The following is a 9,809-nucleotide window of genomic DNA, read 5'->3' on the forward strand; positions in this document are numbered from 1 at the left end:
ATATATATTCAACTCTACTTTGTGCTAGGAGTTTCTAGTGACCTTAATTGATATCCAAAATCATTCATACATTAAAGAATTTACCTTAACACCTAAAAAAAATTAAGAGTCACTTAGTATGACCTTATACGCAATTCAAGAATGGTTTGGGCTTAACTTAGAAAGTTTCGGGGTGTTACAATATATATATATATATATATATGAGAAACATGGGTCTGCTAATGTGGCATGCTTCGAAAGCCAAGAATGACATTTATCTTTCTTCTCAACTTTTTAATATTTTTCTCAAGTTTTCACATTTATCTTAATTTAAATTATGCAGTTAATGTGTAGCACAATCAAGTCAATGAAGAAAAAAAATGTTATATTAATTTCAATCTTTTACTGCATGAAAAGGAAAAGGCACAGTTTAAACTTTAAAGTTTTTGTAACTCCTAATAAATAGTTATGCCTTTTGTATTCTCTCAACTACTGCTTATCCCCATTAATTAGCATTTAACACCCGATAATAATTGATAATTCAACATTGAAAATATCACAAGGAAATGAATAACAACAAACACACTAGCTTTTGAACGCGAATTTCATAAGAAACAATGACAAAAATTAATTAAATTGCACATTTCAATTATTATCTCGACAATAGTGAGTTGTTCAGATGGTAAGCACCCCTAACTTTCAATCTATGATTGTGAATCAAGGGAGCAAAAGGTTGAAATTATGAGGGAAGGGATGAAAAAAAAGAACGCATGATCACACAATGAAAGGTTTTGAGGGCAATAAAAATCATAAATTTAAGTGAATTGCAAAGATTCAACTAGATAACTATTTTCTTCCCACAATGTTGAGATATGTCGAGTGACTAGAAAATCTCTCTTTATTTTTTTCTTTTTACCTTATTTTTGTGGTAAATCTCAATTTTAATGTGGAAGAAAATAATATTTCTATGATATATGTTAAGATTGTTTTGAACAATAATATGATTTGTAGACGATTTTCTTACATCTCACTTTTATAGAATATTAATTTTAGTTATATGAGATTATGTAGCAATCATGAATGGATGACTAAATTGCACATGTGAACGCCTTATATTTGATCTGCCATAATTGAGAAGGTATGTCATTTCATCGTAAACCTTTATATCTCTAAAAACCTTTTTAATTATTTCAAATATTTCATTGACTTCCCTTTCTATTATTTTTGTCAAAAGTTCTGAATATTGAGAGTTTATTCAAGAAATAGAAAGTGATGATCTATATTACCTTAAAAACATGAACTCCTAACTTGAATGTTAAATTACTATAATATCCCTAAATTAGGTTGTGACTTTTTCGATGAGTTGTGACTTTTCCGATAAGTTGTGACTTTTTATAGAGGGTTGTGATTTTTGATGAGTTGTGACTTTTCTAAGAGTTGTGACTTTTTCAATAAGTTGTGACTTTTCCAAAGAGTTGTGACTTTTTCAATAAGTTGTGACTTTTTCAATAAGTTGTGACTTTTCCAAAGTATTTTGACTTCTCTAAAAGGTCATGATTTTTCAGATAAAACACAAAAAATATTTGTTCATACTATCCTTTGTTGACTATAAATATAGGGACTTCGTCTCATTTTTTCAACCACAATTTTTTCTAATCTTCTACCCTTCTTCTTCTTGCATTTTAATTTTTTTTGTGTGATTTATTGTCGTTGAGTGAGTTCGAAGTTTACCGGAATATGAGGTACCACTATTCTGATGAAGTAAGTCGTTCTATCCTAAGAGGGTATATTCCATAACCTCGAGTACTTGAGGAAAATAATTTTGATGATATGATACTTATTTTTTCTTAATATATACATTAGTATGTAATGTTCAATTATATGAAGTTAACATGATGTAGTCTAAATTCATTTGTTTTTGTTAACAATTTCTCTTGTGATGTAGATATATGTTTCTCAATATCTTTTCCAAAATTTAGAGAATTGTCACAATTTGTTTTTGATGCTCAAGATAAAAGAATGACTTTATTTATCAATGCTACTTATGTGATTTAGACTCTTATGAAGTTTGCTTTAAAATAGTTATTACTATATAAACATTGCCCTTTTGTTTTACTTATTTATTACTTCTTAATATTTCAGTATTTTAGACGAAGAAAAGTTTCTAAGACGTGTAATAACGCCAATTGAAGTTTGTATTATTTTAATTATTATAATTTATTTAATAGTTAATTTTATGAGATAAATATTTTCATTAATGCAAATATATATTTATATTACGGTAGGTATTTGTATTTAAATTAAAGTCTTATATATGTCACAAATGTATTATCAACTTAACAAGATCTTCTAACTTCAAAATATATTATTTTAAAGTGTTCTGAGTTTTTTTGTTTTAAAAAAAACCCGAAAACAAATGTGAAAATATGTGAATATCTATAATGTAGTTGTTTTTTTCACATATTCATATCACATCAAAACAATTTAACGTGGAATACACATGCAAAACACATCTGGTTAGATGACAAGAAAAATACAAAGCAAATATTGTCTATAAGGTAATATTAGTGAAATAAGACTAATTACGTGATTGAACGTCATCAAATTGAAATAAATATATACATTATTGCATTTAACAAATAAAATTTTTCATTGACCATCTTCATAGGTTAGCGTGAATAAGATATATATCTTTGATGATCCACATTGAACATTCAAAAAAGAATCTGCAATATTATTTTTTGCTAAGCTTATTATTCAAATCTTCGCTTAAATAAGCAAATACTATTTACTATAACATATATTTTTGGAATTGATAATCATGTGCAACACACGTGTCAAAAAACTAGTATATATAAACACGGCTACGATATATTTTTCCTCCTTAAATTTATGTAAACAAATTTTGTTTCATTGTACTATTATTTATTTTCTCAGGGTAGCGTACAAATATGCATATTTTATGCATATTAAATTTTTATTTTTCTTCTAAATTTCTAATCTTAATGTCATTCATACGGAGTAGGTGGTCGCAAGAACTTCGGCAAAAAAATTGTATACTCTAGGCTTTTTAATTAAAGTGATTTAAGATTTTATGGTACTTTGATTGTCTACTCCATTTAAGTTCTTCTTAAAAAAATATTTGAACATGCGATTGCACACATTTTTCACCTTTTTATTACAATGATTCAAGATTTCATGACAATTTATTGTCTACTTTTCTTAAATTCAGCTAAAAGTTTTAATTTGAATGTGTGAATACACATATTTTAAATTTTTGAAACCATCTAAATTTATGTTGGTCTAGCAATTTCCTATATTTAATGCATATTATGGTAAATGATATAATATGAAGCTTAGGTTAATTTCTTTAGATTTTTGTAAGGAGTTTTGTAATGCCTTTTAAATTTATTCAAGTCATGTCAGATGTTGGCTTATGTTGATAATAAATTACTCTGTGCTTTTTACTATGTGCTACATGGAACTATAATTAAAATTCTTTATTTAACATTTCGGAGAAATACCAAAAAAATAGAAATAATTTGGAGTTTAAATGTGACAAGGAACTGTGTGACTCTTTTTCGTTTTGAATTCTACTTTTGAAAATTTCTAATTTTATTTTAGGGTAAATAAATTAGTGTACGGAAAGAATATTGGTCTTTAATACAAAGGCACTATCCATTAATTTTTTCCTTTAACCCATTATTTTGTTATATTCAGTTAGTTTCAATTAATTGTATTCGAAAGAAAAATTACACTGAACAACCAATTAACTAATGACATTTCAATGAAAATATTTATATTTGTAAATTTAATCTAAATAATAATAATGATAGTATACATATAAAAATTTCTATAAAGACTAAATTTATGAAAAAATTTGTCTATTCACTAATATTTTGATGACCGCGCAAAGTGCAACTATGTTCACTAGTAAGGAAGTAGACGAGAAAATATACAAAAAGAAAATAGGAGAGCTTTAATATTCAATTAAGGAGTTGTTTGGTATGCAGGATGAGAAAAGGATATTCCATGGGTTGAAATATTTTATGAGATTATTTTATCTCATCTTTTATATATATAGAATAGTAATTCCTCAATTTAGTACAAATGACGAAATAAATTTGAAAAAAATATGGTTTATATCTATTTTTAAAATATGTATGCCATATAGCTCATACTTTGTGTATAAACACATCATTTTAATTAATATTTGTGTATAAACACATTTTATACATTATTGGTCACACTCTGTCCCGCTTGGTGGACGAAATCTTCTCTCCTTTTTGAATTCTTTCTCCGTTTTGTTTTTGGTTTTTATTTTGAATAACATTTTCATTTGTATTCAAATTATACACTTTATACAAGATTAATATATTATATGCGAGAAAATACATAATTACCCCATGGAACTTATACCTTTTTTTAAGTAGACACCTTAACTTTGCGGGGGTCCTATTACCCCACGAAACCATCCAAAAGCACAATAAATACATCATTTTTTCACCATCAGTGTTCTCAATCCAAGAGTGTGTGCCACACCTCCAACCCATTTAACAAAGGCCGGGTTTTATCCTAACCCATTCATTTTTTAACCCATAACCCAAACCCTAAGAAACCTCCAACCCATTTCACTTTCACTTATTCTCGTCTCTCTCTTCGACCGATCAAAACCCTAAGAAACTTCATGAGGCAAAACTAGTTGGTAACAACGTTGGTTGAATTTTGTTGAATAGTGGTATCGAAACGAAGAAGTGAAGGATCATAGGTTAGTGATTTGAAAAATCTTTGAAAAAAAATTATTTTACATTGTAAGAAAATATTGTTGTGATTAGTCGTTAGTTTATTTTACATTGTTTGATGGGTATTTTGTTTGTTGTCATGTTGTTGTTGTGTATATTACTCATCTGTATTATTGGGAAGTTGGCCTGTATCAGTTGATGTGTATTTCTTTGTTGGGTTGTTGTTATTGAATATTGTTGTAAGTTTCATTGATTCAGTGTTTCTGAGATCTGTTCGTAACTGTGTTTTCAGGATTTCTTACAATGTCATATGTTCGTAACTTTGAGATGGTATCATGGGGGGAAATTGTGTTTGGTCCCCCATCTGATTATGTTGGTGGGTCTGTGACTAAATTCTTGGAGGTAGACACTGATAGAATATCTTATTTTAAACTGAAAGGCTACATAAAGGACTTAGGATATACAACAGATTGTTCCTTTTTTATTAGATCTCCAATCGATGGCTTTTTGGTTGAAGTTTAAAGTGATAAGGTTATTTGTGACATTTCCTCTATGTTTAAAAATGGGGATAGAATGGATGTTTATGTGTGTCATGAGGTCAATGAGCCAGAAATTGCTCGATTGGCTTTGAATTATGTCCCCCATGTGACGGACAGTGGTGTAGGTGGGGTAGGTGGGGAATCTTTTACATCTTTTAATGAAGTTCAGTCTCCTAACCCTAATTTTGGATCTTCAAATCATCCTACTGAATATTCTAGTCCTCTTTCTGAACATTTCAACCCTTTATCCTAACATTCTAATCCTCTTGGTGAACCTTCCAACACTTCATCTCAGCCTTCTAATCTTCTTGGTGAACCTTCCAACACTTCTTATCAGCCTTCTAATCCTATTGTTGAACCTTCCAATCTAAGCATAGAAAGTTCATCATGATGAATCAGATGATGAATCAGATGAGAGTTCTGAAGTGGATAGCAGTGAATAGAGTTTAGATAGTGATGTTCATGAAGAGTATAGGGATTTCAGGGCTTCAAAAAGGCATTTCAACAGGTCAAACAGGAGAACTAGAGGCACAACTACAGAATAGATTCATAGTATTGAAAAGGGCCCAAATATAGGATATGATGAAACAAATATTGGAAATAATGATAGGTTATTAGGTAAGTTAAGGGGTGATGAACCTTACTATCCAAGTGATGAAGCTCCTAGCTTTTAATTTGAAGAAGAAACAGGTTGGGGAGATGGTGAGGAGGTTGATCAAATTGTTAGAAAGAAGAAAATAACAGAGTTATTTTTTATCCAACTTCTGAGAAGATTGTTTGGGAATTAGGTTTGGTGTTTGCAAATGTAAGAGAATTTAGGGAAGCTGTAACCAAATATGCAGTTCAAGAAAAAATTCAAATTAAGAAATATGTGAATGAGCCTGGAAGAGTCAGAGTTAGGTGTTGCAAAAAGGATTGTCCTTGGTTATTGGTTGCATGTTTGGATAGCAAAACTAATGATTTTGTGGTTAAAAACCACAACCCTATCCATATTTGTGTGTCTTCAACTTTTAACTATTTGTGCAATTCAAGGTTTCTAGCCATTAGATACAAGGATAGAATAACTGAGCAACCAAAATCAGAATTATCAAGTTGTAAGAGCTTATTAGAAAAGAATTGGATATTCATGTTGGAAAGACAGCAGTGAGAAGAGCTAGAACTAGAGTGTTACAAGAGAGTATGGGTGATCATATTTTTGAGTATGGTAGAATTTTTTATTATAGAGATGAGATTTTGAGAACAAATTCATGTAGCACTTGTATTGTTAAAGTTGGAGAAGCTGCTGAAATTGGGCGTAAAATCTTTGAATGATTTTATGTGTGCTTTCATGCTTAAAAGAAAGTTTTCTTTGGAGGTACAAGGAAATGCATTAGCCTAGATGGATGTTTTCTCAAAGGAGTGTGCAGAGGTGAGTTATTAGTGGCAGTTTGCAAAGATGGAAATAACCAGATGTTGCCCATTGCCTGGGCAATAGTTGAGGTTGAGAATAAATTTACTTGGACATGATTTTTGACTGTAGTGAAGAATGATCTTGATCTTGGAGAAGGACATGGACTTACCCTGATTACTGATACGCAAAAGGTATGTCCTTGGCTATTAAAACACATTTATCTTATATTATATATACTTTTTGATTCACATTAACTCTTTTACATGTTTATTTTCTTTCTTTAATAGGGACTGGAAATTGCAGTGGCAGATTTATTACCACTTGTTGAACACAGAAAGTGTGCTAGACATGTCCTTGCAAATTGGTGCAAAAATTGGAAGGGAATAAAGAGAAGAAATGTTTTCTGGAAGATTGCAAAATCTACATTTGAAGCTAAATTGAGGGACTACATAAAGGCTATGAAGAAATTGGGAAGGGACTGCTTGGATGGTCTTTTGTACTACAATGTAGAAATGTGGTGCAAAAGATACTTCAAAGAACATAGCAAATGTGACTCAGTTGATAACAATATGGCAGAGATCTTCAATGCATGGATATTGTCTGCAAGATACAAGACAATCATTACAATACTGGAAGAGATTAGGATAAAGATGATGAAAAGAAGTGGTCAATTAAGAGAGTTCTCAAACACATGGGTCACTGATAGTTCTTCCATGGCTTTCAAAATTTTACAAAAAAACAGTAATCAGTCAATGCAGTGTAACTTATCATGGAATGGAGAAAGTGGTTTTGAAGTTGTAGACAAAGTTTTTACACACTGTGTAGACATTGTTAGGCGCACTTGTAGTTGCAGAGCTTGACAGGTTAAGGGCATACCTTGTCCTCATGGTGTTGCCGCCCTACACTATAAGAATTATGAACCAATTCATTATGTGGCCAGATGTTATAACAAGAAAACTTACCTGAGGACATATGAATATGTTATCCAGCCAATGAACAATATGAATATGTGGCCACCATCTGATAATCCGACGGTTCAACCACCAGCAGTTAAACAGTTGCCTGGAAAGCCAAGTAAAGCTAGAAGGAAAGAGGCAAATGAAACAAAGAGAACTGGTAAGCTTAGCAAATGTGGAGCTGTTAGGACTTGTATCAATTGTCATACAAATTAAGGGCCACAATAAAATAGGATGTCCTATTCCTCCAACTGCTCCAACTCAAACTGCAACAACTTCTACTCAACCACAAGTAAATGTATCAATTGTCATTAATATTTATCGAATATATACTAATATGTTGTATTATAATAACCAGGCCAGAACAAATAATGAAAATGGTAGAGGAAGAGGAAGGGCCAAAGTACTGAAGGAAGCCAGCAGAACACACAAGCAATGCCTCAAGGAAGAGGCAGGGGAAGAAGCAATGCCAAGTAGTAGGGTTGTTGACATTGGTACAAGAGTTTCAAGGAGGTCTGATGAAGTTACCAGAGATATTGTCTATCAACCACATTTTGGAGTGAAATGGAAGGGAAAATCAGCCATTGCGAGTGATCCAACAAATGAGGGGTGAAAAAAGAATTCAAACAAGGTTTGCAACTGTTGCTATTAATGAAAGCCAAAGCAATTCAATTACTAAGAAATAGTTGACTTTGGGGTTTTTTTTTTTTTTTTTGGTGTTTGGTTATTGTTGTGTTATTTAAACTTTTCTTGATACCAAACTATATTTTGGTGCATTATTAGGTATCAATTGTATTTTGCCAAGTTTGTTTATGCAACTCTCTTCTTTGTGACATTTAATCATGTTGTATCAACTTCAAACTTTCAGTAAGAATGAAATGAAGTTCTCATTTTGTCACAATGATTGTCATTCTCATTAGTCTCTTTTAATCAAGTATGAAAGGAAGTTGATAGTAAGGATATAAGTATTTTGTATATTGTTAAATGGTCAACAAAATAGATGTATAACACAACCAAACATCAATGAAAACAACAATGTATTACACAACCAAATAAGCTTGCTTAAAACCAGAAAAAAAAAAAACAACTACAACAAACTTCCAATGTATTACACAACCAAACATCAATAAACAACAACTAAGGCAATTCCAATGGCATACAACTACATTTTCCAGCATTCACATTCTTATTAATGCCTAAAATCAGAAAAAACATTGCGACAAACACTATGATAAGCTTCCAATTCAAGATACTACATTTCATCTTCTTCTTCTTGATTAGCTTATCATGACATACTTTATGACCTTTCTTATCCACCAATTTCATCTTCTTCTATTTACTTTTATAGAATTGTAATGCTTCTTCCAATTCCTTAATTCTATTCGCCAATCTTGGAATAAAAGACTTGAATCACATATCAATCTCCTCAAGATCCCTCCATCTAAAGTACTTGCATGAATTCCCTTAAAATAGACCATAACACAGTGCATTTAATGAAACATTGAAAAAAAAGAGTAAAGAAATATGTATCGAACTTACATGAAAGCGTGACAGGACCAAAATCTTCTAGCTGGGTTGTCGTCAGACTACGAAGTCTGCAATTGCATCAATTCTCCATGTTTTCATTGCATTGTAAAATGCAACATTGGATTGTTCTCATCATTACAAATGTGATTCAAGCTTGCATTTGACATCGTGAGAATAGTCAAATGCAAGAGATTGATTTCACAGATTTTAAATAAAAAATAATAATTAAAATGAGAAATTGCAGATCTCCAACGGCTAACAATGGAGAATTTTGGGAAGGTGGGAGTGGGTCTATTTAATGAAGAAGTTAATTCAAATTGGGAATGCCACATGGCATTTTAACATTGGTTGGATGTTGTTTTTTTATTCCTTGACGCGCCCAACCTGCGTGACAACACGGATGGTTTTGAAATGGGTCAAAATGATGTATTAATTGTGCTTTTGAATAGTTTTGTGGGGTAATAGGACCCCCGTAAAGTTAAGGTGTCTACTTTAAAAAAGGGTACAAGTTCAATGGGGTAATTATGTATTTTCTCTATTATATGGAATAATTTCTTTTCCAAGTACTATATTGTATAATATTGTATATTAGGCTACGTGACGCAAATATTTATTAAATCTTGTATATTTTTAAAATTCTCTTGTAAGATAATTTCAAGATTAGATACTACATCAA

Source organism: Solanum stenotomum, chromosome 6 (assembly GCF_019186545.1).
Source record: "Solanum stenotomum isolate F172 chromosome 6, ASM1918654v1, whole genome shotgun sequence".
Taxonomy (NCBI): domain Eukaryota; kingdom Viridiplantae; phylum Streptophyta; class Magnoliopsida; order Solanales; family Solanaceae; genus Solanum; species Solanum stenotomum.